The sequence below is a fragment of the Mustela nivalis genome (assembly GCF_964662115.1).
Source record: "Mustela nivalis genome assembly, chromosome: 6".
Classification (NCBI taxonomy): Eukaryota; Metazoa; Chordata; class Mammalia; order Carnivora; family Mustelidae; genus Mustela; species Mustela nivalis.
Genome location: NC_139025.1, coordinates 50,312,240 through 50,326,253, shown reverse-complemented (window position 1 = coordinate 50,326,253; position 14,014 = coordinate 50,312,240). Strand labels below are relative to the sequence as shown.

General features: G+C 38.2%; 2 pseudogenes across 2 annotated transcripts in view; one reads left to right on the top strand and one right to left on the bottom strand.

The window, feature by feature from the left end:
• LOC309866581 (glyceraldehyde-3-phosphate dehydrogenase pseudogene) overlaps positions 1 to 9,488 on the top strand; it is an 83,461-nt pseudogene extending 73,973 nt beyond the window's left edge. Inside the window, exon 3 of the transcript in view lies at positions 8,556 to 9,488. The product of the transcript in view is annotated as a glyceraldehyde-3-phosphate dehydrogenase pseudogene (transcript). The remainder of the gene's footprint in view (positions 1 to 8,555) is intronic.
• Positions 9,489 to 10,695: 1,207 nt separating this feature from the next.
• LOC309866580 (dCTP pyrophosphatase 1 pseudogene) lies at positions 10,696 to 13,698 on the bottom strand (annotated as a pseudogene). Its single transcript has 2 exons — positions 13,694 to 13,698; positions 10,696 to 11,390 (listed from the first exon to the last, which is right to left on the bottom strand). The product of its transcript is annotated as a dCTP pyrophosphatase 1 pseudogene (transcript).
• Positions 13,699 to 14,014: the final 316 nt, after the last annotated feature.

Below are 14,014 nucleotides of genomic sequence, written 5' to 3'. Positions count from 1 at the left end.
GATTTCTGCTCTGATCTTTATTTCTCTTCTACACGGTTTAGCTTTCTTTGTTGTTCTTTGTCAGAATCCTTCAGGTGTAGGGTTAGGTTGTATATTTGAGACCTTTCTTGTTTCTTGAGAATGGCTTGTTATCACTATATCTTTTCGTCTCAGGAGTGCCTTTGCTCTTTCCCAAAGATTTTGAACAGTTGTGTTTTCATATCATTTGTTTCCATGAATTTTTGCAATTCTTCTTTAATTTCCTGTTTGACAAATTCATTCTTTAGTTTGACAAACTCATTCTTTAGTAGGATGATCTTTAGCCTCCATGTATTTGGGTTCTTTCCAAATTTCCTCTTGTGATTGAGTTCTAGCTTCAGAGTATTGTGGTCTGAAAATAGGCAGGTAATGATCCTAATCTTTTGGTACCAGTTGAGATCTGATTTGTGACCCAGGATTTGATCTATTCTGGAGAATGTTCCATGTCCACTAGAGAAGAATATGTATTCTGTTGTTTTGGGATGGAATGTTCTGAATATATCTATGATTTCCATCTGGTCCAGTATATCATTTAAGGCCTTTATTTCCTTCTTGGTCTTTTGCTTGGATGATCTGTCCATTTCAGTGAGGGGAATATTAAAGTCCCCTATTATTATTGTATTAGTGTCAATGTGTTTCTTTGATTTTGTTACTAATCGGTTTATATAGTTGGCTGCTCCCATGTTAGGGATGTAGATATTTAAAATTGTTCAATCTTTTGTTGGACAGATCCTTTGAGTATGATATAATGTCCTTCCTCATCTCTTGTTATAGTCTTTGGCTTAAAATCTAATTTACCTGATATATGGATTGCTACCCCAGCTTTCTTTTAGTGTCCATTACCATGGTAAATTGTTTTCCACCTCCTCACTTTAAATTTGGAGGTGTGTTTGTGTCTAAAATGAGTTTCTTATAGACAGCATATTGATTTTTTTTAATCCATTCTGATACCCTGTGTTTTTTGATTGGGGCATTTAGCTCACTTATATTCAGGGTAACTATTGAAAGATATGAATTTAGTGCCACTGTATTGCCTGTAAGGTGACTATTACTGTATATTGTCTCTGTTCCTTTCTGGTCTACTACTTTTAGGCTCTCTCTTTGCTTTCAATATTTCCTGTAAGGCTAGTTTGGTGTTTACAAGCTCTTTTAGGGTTTTTTGTTGTTGTTGTTGTTGTTGTTCTGTTGGCTTTTTATTTCTCCTTCTATTTTCAGTGATAACCTAGCTGTATATAGTATTCTTGGCTGGATGTTTTTCTCATTTAGTGCTTTGAATATATCATGCCAGTTCTCTCTGGCCTGCCAGATCTCTGTGTACAAGTCAGCTGCCAAGCTAATATTTTGACGATTGTATGTTACAGACCTCTTGTCCTGGGCTGCTTTGAGGATTTTCTCTTTGTCACGAAGGCTTGTAAATTTGACTATTAAATGATGGGGTATGGGCCTATTCTTATTGATTTTGAGGGGGATTCTCTGCACCTCCTGGATTTTGATGTTTGTTCCCTTTGCCATATTATCAAAATTCTCTACAATGATTCACTCCAATATACTTTCTGACCCCTCTCTCTTTCTTCTTCTTTTGGAATCCCTATTATTCTAATATTGTTTCTTCTTACGGTATCACTTATCTCTCAAATTCTCCCCTCGTGGTCCAGTAGTTGTTTGTCTCTCTTTTGCTCAGCTTTTTTATTCTCTGTCATTTTGTCTTCTTTATCACTAATTCTCTCTTCTGTCTCATTTATCCTAGCAGTAAGAACCTCCACTTTTTATTGCATCTTATTAATAGCTATTTTAAATTTCAGCTTGGTTAGATTTTGGTTCTTTTATTTCTCCAGAAAGGGCTTTTAATACTGCAGACAAGGTTTCTCTAATGTCTTCCATGCCTTTTTTGAGCCCAGCTAGCACCTTGAGAATCATTCTGAACATATTACCAACGTCTGTATTGATTAGGTCCCTAGCCTTTGGTACTGCCTCTTGTTCTTTTTTTTTTGTGGTGAGTTTTTCCACCTTGTCATTTATCCAGATAAGAATATACGAACTAGAGAATAGGATACTAAAATGGTGGCAAAGACCCCAGAAAAATGTGCATTAATCAAACCAGAAGAGACCCCAAATTGTAGGAAGAAGAAAGGGGGTACAAAGAAGTTTAAAAATTTTTTTTAAAAAAGAAAGAAAAAGAAAATATATATATTAGACTGGTGAATAGATCAGAGCCACCCACTTGATTTTGGGAATTTTTCATCTCTTAGAAGAAATTACCTCCCAAAACTTTAAAGAAAAACTATGTATATGTCCTTATTTGTGTGTGTATGTATATATATATATACATGTATATATGTCCTTATTTGTCCTTATTTTTGTGTGTATGAAATATATATATACACATATATGTATATATACAAACATATATACACATATATATGTCCTTATTTGTATATATACATGTATACATGTATGTGTATATACACATACACACAGAAATAAGGACAAATAAGGACATATAAACATGTATATATATACATACATACACACACAAATAAGGGTAAACATGATGAAGGGATGGAATATGACTGTAAAGATGAAAATTTTAAAAAATTCTAAAAAAGGTGTTGCCAATTTTTTTTAGAAGAATATACCCTATGTGTATACAAAAGATAAAGTTAGATAGAATGAAGGATAAAATATGACTATAATAATAAAGGTTCAAAAATATTTTTTTAAGAAAAGTATTATTAAGATTAACTAGTTAAAAAACATTAAAAGAGGAAAGAGTAAAAGTTTAAAAAATTAGAATAAAAAATAAAATTAAAGAAATTTAATTAACTTTGCAAGACTAAAGAATCATGGGGAAAAAACCATGAATTCCATGCTTTGCTTTCCCCTCCTCTGGAATTCCACTGTTCTCCTTGATCCATGAGCTTGGTTTTAGATGGATTTCTTGCTGATCTTCTGGGGGAGGGGTCTGTTGTAATGATTCTCAAGTGTCTTTGCCCAGGGTGGAATTGCACCACCCTTGCCAGGGGCCGTGTTAAGTAATCTGCTCCTGATTCTCTCTTGGGAGCTTTTGTTCCCTGAACACTTTATATAGAGCTCTGGAGGACAGAATTGAAAGGGTGGCCTCCCAATCTCTGGCTCAGAGTTGCTGAGAACTTGGGGCCCCTCTCCTCAGTGCACCCTTGGAGAAAAGTACTCAATCCTCTCATCTCCCTGGTCTCCAGCCATGTTCCGATCTCACCCGCCCTGTGACCGAGCATTTCTGTCTCTGGCACACAGCCCCATTTGGAGTCTCCAAACCCAACAGATCCCTGCCACTCTTCCAGGGGCATCTCCCTGGATCTGCCATTTTGGGGACCCTGCTCAAGGAGCAGTGGTCTAATTGTGCCACAGATCACAGTTTATGGTAACCCAAACTGAGAACTCACTCCTCTGCTCTGTCTCTGTAGCCCGCTTAACTGCTCTAATACCTGCAAGCTGTGCTATACTCAGACACCCCTTATCCTTCTGTGCCCCCGTGGGACCTGACACCACACTGTCCCCCCCAGGGCTCCACCCCTGCTTAGCCTCTGGAGTGAAGGCCCTTAGTGGAGCAGACTTCTAAAAGTTCTGATTTTGTTCTCCCTTGCTCTGCTGCTTGCCGGGATCCAACCCCTCCCCCATTTCATGTTCTTTTTTTTTTTTTTTTTTAAGATTTTATTTATTTATTTGACAAATAGAGATCACAAGTAGGCAGAGAGGCAGGCCGAGAGAGAGAGGAGGAAGCAGGCTCTCTTCTGAGCATAGGGCCTGATGTGGGGCTTGATCCCAGGACCCTAGATCATGACCTGAGCTGAAAGCAGAGGCTTTAGCCCACTGAGCCACCCAGACGTGTCCTCCCTCCCCCGCCCCCCCGCTGCCACCCATGTTCTATCTTCTGTAGCTTCAGATTCACTTCTCTGCAGATACTACCTTTCAGAAAGTGGTCAGTTTTCTGTTTGTAGAATTGCTGCTCTTCTCTTCAATCTCCTATTGGATTTGTAGGTGTTTGGAATGGTTTGATTATTATCTAGCTGAACTCCTGCTACCTGATGTCATCTCAGCCTGCTACTCCTCTGCCATCTTCTGTATTTCATGTTTTTAAAGTGTTTTATTGATGTAATTTTAGAATTTCATCTTTATTTTCATGGTTCCTGTTTATTTTTAAAGCCCTTCCTCTATCTCTTGCTTTATGAGGCACTCTGTAATCCAGTTTCTGGATTTGACTCTAGCTTCTTAATTGGTGCTCTCAATAACTCAGTCCATTCTTTCAATACTCTTACCTTCTCTAATATAAATGAATAGAAGTTATTTTTAATCCAGATCTTTCTACTTTTCTTTGTATTATTGGTGAATTTTTCTCTACATGATGGTTTCAACTGAAATGTTTTCTGTAAAAGGATATAATTTGTAGACAGTATTAAAATTACCTTTTGCTTTCCACTCGACCCTTTATTCATCTCTTAAAATACAACTTATTTCAAATTTCAAGACTTTTTAACACTTTTGCTAAACAATGGTAGGAAAGAGCATGTTATTCATATTTTCTTTAGGCCTTGCTCATAATTTTACAGAAAGAATCAAATTATAATTCAAGAAGAAAATGTCACCCAAAGGTGATAAGAAAACTATTCTTTTTAAAAAATATCTTATTTATTTATTTTAAAGAAAGCAAGAAAGATCAAGCAGGGGGGAGGAGCAGAGGGAGAATGACAGAGTCTGAGCTGAGAGCAGAGCCCAATGTGGGGTTCAACTCCATGACTCTGAGATTATGACCTGAGCCAAAATCAAGAGTCAGATCATCAACTGACTGAGCCACCCAGGTGCCTCTATAAGAAAACTATTCTGTCATTTTAATAATTATATGATGACATTCTAAACTTTTTTTTTTTTAAGATTTTTAATTTATTCATCAGAGAGAGAGGAAGAGAGAGTGAGCACAGGCAGACAGAATGGCAGGCAGAGGCAGAGGGAGAAGCAGGCTCCCTGCCGAGTAAGGAGCCCGATGTGGGACTCGATCCCAGGATGCTGGGATCATGACCTGAGCCGAAGGCAGCTGCTTAACCAACTGAGCCACCCAGGCGTCCCAGATGACATTCTAAACTTTGAAGATCATAAAATATGTGCAATTTTATTGGAAAGTCTCTATGTATTCCTATATATTTAAATATGAATTTAAAATTTTTTTTTTAAGATTTTATTTATTTATTTGACAGAGAGAAATCACAAGTAGATGGAGAGGCAGGCAGAGAGAGAGAGAGAGGGAAGCAGGCTCCACGCTGAGCAGAGAGCCCGATGTGGGACTCAATCTCAGGACCTCGAGATCATGACCTGAGCCGAAGGCAGCGGTTAACCCACTAAGCCACCCAGGCGCCCCTAAATATGAATTTTAAATATGAATTATGTATACATGATTACCCAGAGAAATATTTTTATAGATTTCTATTAAATATTATAAATTTCTATAAAAATATATTATAGAAAGTGGCTTATATACTTGATAGGAAGAACCAATGCTAAGACATGTAACTGAATATCTCATGTGGAGAATCACATAAATCCCTTAAAAGAGAGAAATAGGGAAAAGTTGCAGATCAATATAAAGAATATGATGCAATATTGGATAAATAAACACCCTATGTATTTGCACCTAGTTGTATAAATATAGCATCTAAGTAAAAAGATAAGTTTTAAGTCATTGTGTTTTGCTTTTGAGTAAACTTGGGATAAAGGAAAGAAATAATCATATTTATCTTAGGGTAAAACATAGACCTATGTGTTACTTAAATCTATTGCTATAAACATGTTTCTTTTGATACTTGAAAAAAGATATAAAATATTATAAAGAACTCAAAATGATTATGTATTTCACATTGATCTCATTTGTTATGGTGTTCCTGGTTATTCTGTATTAAGAATTCTAAAATCTCAGTGGTATACTTATTGGGCTGCCTGAGTGGCTCAGTTGGTTAAACATCACACTCTGGATTTTATCTCAGGTCAAGATCTCAAGGTCATGAGATCAAGCCCTAAGTGGACTCTGCCCTCCGTGTAGAATCTGCTTAAGATTCTCTCTCCCACTCTCTCTGCCCCTCCCTCTGCTTGCTCTCTCCCTCTCTTTCTCAAATGAATAAATCTTTAATTTTTTTTTTTTAAATCTCTATGTTCTTCAAAACCAAGTGCGTTTCTTTCCTATAATGTATGTCTGCTACACATTGTTCAGGATGATGGAATAATTTGGGGCTGCAGAATATACAGTTTTCTAAGCAGAGGACAAAGGAATAATAGAAAATCAGTTTTTATTTCTTAAAATTTCTGACAAGAAGTGACACATATCACTTCTATTCATATTTCATGAAAACACATTATTTTTTCACACCTGAGTTAAACACAGTCAGGATGAATAATCATCTTCTGGAGCAGGACTACAGTTATGAATATTGAAGTGGGTTCTTCTCTCTATTGCTTTCTTAACCTCTCAAATAAAATGGCTGCTCCTTGAAGACAGCAAATGGACAGTAGATACACTTCAGCCCCCACCAATATATTTGGTTTCTACTAAGTATAAAATAAGGCTTAGTAATTAACTTATTAAATGGGCTCACAGTGTGATTCAGACTTACTACGTATGTTTATGTGCATAGTATATATGGCACATTATATGTTTACCACAAGTACAAGTAAAATTTCCATTTGCCTATACTTTATTTAGCCAACTAATAAAAGGTTCTGCTTTAAAGCTTTATTGATATTTTGTTGTTGCTTAAAATACGTTTATTTAGTTCTAAGTTATAATCAATGTTATATAGCAAAAGACATCAAAATATACTTTCATTCAGGTAAAATCAGAATGTGGTGCAAACACATCCACCAGTTTTAATCACATCTTGGATATTCTGGAATGTGGACAAAAGAAAGAGGTATATTTTATTTTGAGTAAAGCATAACAAATTTATGGATAATTTGTGATATATATCTTTAATTTAACATTTCCCCTTCATGGATAATTTTGCTCCTCTCAATATATTATACAACAGATGAGTTTTAAAATGTAATGCTTTAAGGTTTCAAAGGGCCATTTTATAACCTATCCTCATACTTATCAAGTACTGAGGCATGAAAAAGTCTCTGAAGTTTTCTACAGTAAAGCAACAATAATATTGAGGAGCAGAGGAGGCACAGTAAAAACAATCACTAAGATATAGAAATCTAACTCTGTGACCTAGCAATATTTATATGCTATTAGTAAGTTGTTAGTCTGCACAGATAGAAATTTCTTTTTTTTTTAATTTTTTATTTCTTTTCAGCGTAACAGTATTGATTGTTTTTGCACCACACCCAGTGCTCCATGCAATTCGTGCCCTCTCTAATACCCACTACCTGGTTCTCCCAACCTCCACCCCCTGCCCCTTCAAAACCCTCAGATTGTTTTTCAGAGTCCATAGTCTCTCATGGTTCACCTCCCCTTCCAATTTCCCTCAACTCCCTTCTCCTTTCCATCTCCCCTTGTCCTCCATGTTATTTGTTATGCTCCACAAATAAGTGAAACCATATGCTAATTGACTCTTTCAGCTTGACTTATTTCACTCAGCATAATAGAAATTTCTATTCATTAATGCCTTAATTCATTTTTTCAAAGATTAGTATTTAAAAATTTTATAGAGGTAAAGGTTAGAATGAAACTTCCTTTTATTTTCTCCTGCTAAATATAGTGATGGCTATAGAAAAGAAATTTTTAGACACCTACTGATACACAAACATGGATGAATGGTCCAGTAAAATAGGAAAATATACTATTAAATAAAAAAAATCATACATTCAAAAGCATATTATTAATGTATAAAATAAGGAATAAAATACAATTTATGAACACTTCTGGAAGATGATAGAATGAACATTGATAAGGAAGAGATAATCTGTGCTATTTTACATATTATGTCAAAGGATGGTGAACTGTCCATGGGGCATTTCCAATTTTCAACATTATGATTTATTCAACTCACATTTATATGGCCAACTGATTTTTGACAGTGCCAGAAATACAAAATGAGGAAAATATCATCTCTTCAACAAATTGTGTTGAGAAAACTAGATATCCACACCCAAAATAATGAAATTAGACCCATTATTACACATACACAAAAGTCAACTCAACATGGATTGAAAATTTAAATTTAAGATAGAAATCTCTAAAACTCCTAGAATAAAACTTTGGGTAAAAGTTTCATGACATTGGTCTCCATAATGATTTCAGGGATATAACTTCAAAACTATAGTCAATAAAAACATAAATAAAGAAATAGAACTATAGCAAACTAACAAATTTCTGCACAGAAAAAGAAACAATCAACAGCATGAAAATGCAAACTGTGGAAGGCAAGTCTGCATCATTTTGGTAACTACAAAGAAAAATGAAAGGAAATAAACACTCACATAAGAGGAAAAGGACCAGGCTCTCTGCTTCCCCTTCAACAGACAGCTATATCTTCTGGTGAAATACAAGTTGCATCCCTGAGACACAATAGTGAAGGTTGGAATAAACAAATTTGGCCAGATTCAACACCTGGTCAGTAGGGCTGGCTGATTTTAGCTCTGACAAAGTGGAAATTTTTGTCATCAGCCATCCTTCATTGACCTCAACTACATGTTCTACATATTGCAGTGTGATTGCACCCACAGCAAATTCCATGTCATAGTCAAGGATGAAAATAGGAAATGGGTCATCAATGGAAAATCCATCTATATCTTCACAGAGTGAGAACTTGCCAATATCAAATGGGGTGATGCTGTTGCTCAGTATGTTGAGGAGTCCAGTGGAGTCTCCATCACTTTGGAGAAGGCTGGGGCTCAGTTGAAGGGTGGAGCCAAGAGAGTCATTATCTCTGCTCCTGCTGATGCCCCCATGTTTGTAATGGGTGTGAACCATGAAAAGTATGACAACTCCCTCAAGATTGTCACAATGCCTCCTGCACCACCAAATGCTTGGTCCCTCTGACCAAGGCTATCCATAACAACTCCAGCATTGCGGAGGGACTCATGACCACAGTCCATGCCATCACTGTCACCCATACAACTTTGGACAGCCCCTCTGAAACCATGCCACGATGGTTGAGGGGCTGTCCAGAACATCATCCCTGCTTCTACTGACACTGCCAAGGCTACAGGCAAGGTCATTCCTGAGCTAAATGAGAAGTTCACCGCCATGGCCTTCAGTGCCCCCATATGCCCATCCCCAAGGCGTCAGTCTTGGATCAACTTGCCACCTGGAAAAAGCTTCCAAATTCACCAAATGGTGAAGCAGGCATCAGAGAGTCCTCTCAAGGGCATCCTGGGCTAATTGAGGACCAGGTTGTTTCATGCACCTTCAACAATGACATCCACTCTTCCACCCTTGATGCTGGGACTGCATTGCCCTCAATAACTACTTTGTCAGGCTCATTTCGTGGTATGACAATTAATTTTGCTATAGCACCTGGGTGGTGGACTGTAAGGTCCACATGCCTCCAAGGAGAGAGATCCCTGGACTACCAGGAACAGTGAGAGCAAGAGAGGAAGGAGAGGAAGAGGAAGAGCTGCTGGGGAGTCCTTGCCCCAAGTCATCATTCCCCTCTACACAGTTTTTTGAAGAAGGAAGGGCTTGGGTGGCCCTACTTTGTCATGTACAAAGTACTGTACACTGTACTCAGCCAAAAAAAAAAAAAAAAAAAAAAAGAAGAAGAAGAAAAAGGAGGAGGAGAGGGAGAGAGAGGGAGAAGTAGAATGAGAAGGAGAAGAAGAGGAAGAGGAGGAATAAGAGGAAGAAGGAAGAGGAGGAGAAGGAGGAAAGGGTACACATAGCTGTTAGAAGTGAACTCTAATAGCCACACAATTAAAGAATTACAGGACTGAATCATGTCTGGCCTCTAAAAAGGCAGATTGTTTCTGAAGTCAGAACATTCCACTGTACCTGCAAAGAAGTGACCCAGGGATGAATACAAGTTTGTATTTCTGTGACACTTCGTAAGTGAAACTTGCCACTCAGATTCCAGGAAAGTAAAAATTTAGAAAGAAAAGACAGCAGGGATTTAGGAAGGAGTTAAGGGGAACAGAAAAGACCTGAGGAGTAAGTAAGTCTTCCTTACTTATAGGAGTGAGTAAGTCCTATTAAGCAGACACTAGTCTTTGGAATTGGATACTCATCAGAGAATAGTATAGGTAGGCCTCTGAGAGGGAAGAAAGTAATGGATTAAGAGAAAATGAAACTGGCTCTGAAAGGAAAACAGCTCTTAAGAGAGAAGGCCAAGTTCTGAGAAAAGACACAACTAAAGGAAGTGGCAGGAATTTGGAATTGGTCCCAAACCTGCTGCTTTCCATCAGCTTCGAGCCTCCATTGTCCATTAGAGAATTACGAGAAACAGAGAAGCAAGGAGCTCACTGAGGCATTTCATTGAGTTCATGAATTGATATTAAAATTTCTTAGGTTAAAAATATGAAAAGGGGATCACTTTAATCTGTCTAACTTGCTTAAAGAGTACCACACAAGGCTAAACAGAAAACAACCCATTATTTTAAATTGAGAAAAATCTGTAGTTATTTAACTAAACGTTATTGATCAAATACTATATTCCGATATTTCTAGTTCTCTTTGTTAACATGTTACTACATACCTTTTGCCTAAATAAGATTATTATTTTTTTTTTTTTTAATTTTTGCTAACCAAAACTTTTAATGAGCGAAAAAAATAACAGAAGGCTGTCTGGAGGTGTTTGGGCCGCAGGCCTTAGGAAGTCCGCAGGTCCCCGATCCATTAGGAAAGGACTAGAACAAATTTCCATGGCCAGGCCATACTCTGCTTCTCAGATGCCATGCTGGGTTGCAAAGTCCTGTGCCCATGTTTCTAGGTTGAGGCCTGGCCTGTGGACTCACGGTCACGGTCTCCAGCCCCCACAGCTTGGTCTTCAGAGGTGGCCCCATGGGGCAAGTCTGTATACTTGAGGGCAGAGCCGCGGGACAGATGTGCTGGGTAGCGCCGGCGGTTGAGTTCCATCTTGGAGAGCACCGCTCGGGGCAGATCCACATGGCAGCGGGCTGCTAACGCTACCAGGTAGATGAGGACGTCACTAAGCTCCTCCTGAAGGGCTGCCCGTTCCCTGGGGGGCCAGGCTTGGGGGCCAGGCTCTTCATCGGGCTTCCACTGAAAGAGTTCTGCCAGCTCCCCCACTTCCCCCACCAAGGCCAGGAGGAGGTTCTGAGGCTGGTGGAACTGGCCCCAGGCTCGTTCAGCAGCAAACTCAGCATGGAGGCGGCGGCGCCCACGACGCTGCGCTCGGGATGCACCGCGAGCACCACCGCGCCGAGCACGAGCCCCGCCTCCGACGCTCCTGGCCAATCACACGGGTTCACGACTGCTTCCCTTGCCTAAATAAGATTATTTACAAAAAAAACTAACAAATCAAAAACTGGAGTTAAGCCAATAAACTGCTATGTGCCTCATGCAAATAAAGTTATTTATATAACTATAATTGGCAAGAGGATAATGAAATAATGCACTAAAATTTGTTAAACACAAAAATTGAAAGCAATTATATCTTATTCTATATAATTCCAAAAATTATAGTTACTTTTGATAAATATGTAACAAGCAGGTGTTTTACAAAATAATAGTGCATGGAAAGAAATAATTTGGGGGCATGTGGGTGGCCCAGTTGGTTAAATGTCTGCTTTCAGCTCAGGTCATGATCCCAGGGTCCTGGGATTAAGCCTCAGCAAGGAGCCTGCTTCTCCCTCTCCCTGCCCTTACCCTCCTCATGCTCTCTCTCTCTCAGATGAATAAATAAAATCTTTAAAAAGAAAAATAACTTAAAGGTTTAAGAATTGTAGAAACAGGAAAAATACATTTAATAGGTAAGAGAAAATAGAAACTTTTCTTAAAAGCCACAGACTGTGGAATATGGATAATAAAAAGTAGTAGAGTTGTGTTTCCTAATTTCATTTTTTTTGAAGTCAAAAAGGACTTTGGAAAGTCAAAAAGATTTCCATGATCATATGAGGTTAGGAACTATTGAGTTGAACCAAATCAATAGTCTTGGGTATTTTTCAGAGGCTTTAATGAACAAACCAGCAGTGTATATGATAAAAAATAGATGATAAAATATGAGAATTCTTTATCCTTATTTATCTACATGTTATGCATTAATTCATTTATTAAACAGCATGCCAATTAATATCCTTATTATTAGATAACAATTTTTGCTGGAGTCACGATTTGAAAAAGACTTCTGTGAAAACTATGAATCACCACAGATAACAAATATTAATTAATCTTTGCAATCAAACCATGTAGCCATGTACAATGCCCATTTCTTTCTTGAACAAAAGTGAGAACTCAAATACCACCATAAATAGTATTTAAAATAACCAGCTTATGATTTGGCTCCTTAAGCGATGCTTAAGTATTTTTTTAAGATTCAATGCTTTATTTAAAGAAATAGTTTAAATTATAATTCCTTATATTCAATGTGCTTGGGCAATGCATAGTTTGTTTGTTTGTTTGTTTTTTTAAAGATTTTATTTATTTTTTTGACAGAGATCACAAGTAGGCAGAGAGGCAGGCAGAGAGAGAGGGGGGGGTGAAGCAGGCTCCCTGCTGAGCAGAGAGCCCAATGCAGGGCTCGATCCCAGGACCCTGGGATCGCAACCTGAGCCGAAGGCAGAGGCTTTAACCCACTGAGCCACCCAGGCACCCCAAGGGTAATGCATAGTTTTAAATGTGTTTCTGAAACTGAACCAAATAGAAAAAAAAATAATCACAACAAAGCAACCACAGGAAGCCTGACAGATCTGTGCTGGCAATTGCAGCTGTCTGAGAGGCACGCTATGGCTGTGCTGTCCATCACTGCCACCAACGTGGGCCTCCTCTTACCCTAGCTGACCTTCTGGTATTCACTGAACTGCTTTGGAAGCCAAGAGAGCTGACCCAGGCTGAGGAGTGACTACACTGTTGTGGACAGTGGAGCTCTGGGAGCACCCTTTACCTTGTGGGGAGAGGCAAGACTGATGCTACCTTTGCCCCTTGATTCAAGAGATTAAAGTTCTAAGTGAATCTGGGCTTTCTGAGATCAATTTTTCAGAAATGACAGAAGCCACTGACTACTTCTACAGGGATTCAGAGCAGCAAAAGATCTATGACCTATTCCAGAAGTCCTCCGAAGAAGACAGAAGCATTTGGAGTTCCTGGAGGCAGAGAAGTCTTTTGACCCAAAAAGAGCTTCAGTGTCTGGAAGTGGTTCCTAGGACCTGGGAGATTTGCTGCATGAAAGCACACTGATGGTAGTCCACCCAAGAAAAGGAATTTGAATTTTTTTGATAACTGAACAGCTTTCCCTTTCCCTTTTAAGAGGAGAAAAAAAAAAAAAAAAGAATTAAATCACAGAGTTGATTAAAATAAAAGAAGGCATTTTTTTCTTAAAAAGAAAGTCCCTGTACTTATTAAACAGAGGGTAGGGCCATGAAAAATAAGGTAGTAAAACTACAAATGAAGCTGGATGAAGTGGCTGTAGGAAGGATTATGCATATGTGTGCGCAGTGGTCTGTGGGAATGTGAGAGGCGAAGGATACAGGACACCAAGCTTTAGCATGTTCATACTCTGGTTGTTGCTGATACATCATGCCCTGCCTTTGTTACCTCATCTTCCTTATCCAGCTGGTAAAACTCTATTCATCAAATAATCAATTTACCTACAGAACCTCAACTTACCTTCTCAGGAAACAGCAATTCCTCCAGCCTCATGCCTTTGGAGTCCCTTGTACACCAGTAAAAATTCCTAATGTTATCACCAAAATATAAGTAAAATGTGAAGAAACAGAGTGCATTAATCATTTCTTCCAGAGTACATTGCTAGGCATAGTATAATAAGATATTAGACTTAAGTTTGTTCAGGGACTTAATATGAATATCATGGATGAAAATAAATGGTATAGAGAGAAAAGGATGCTATATCTAACT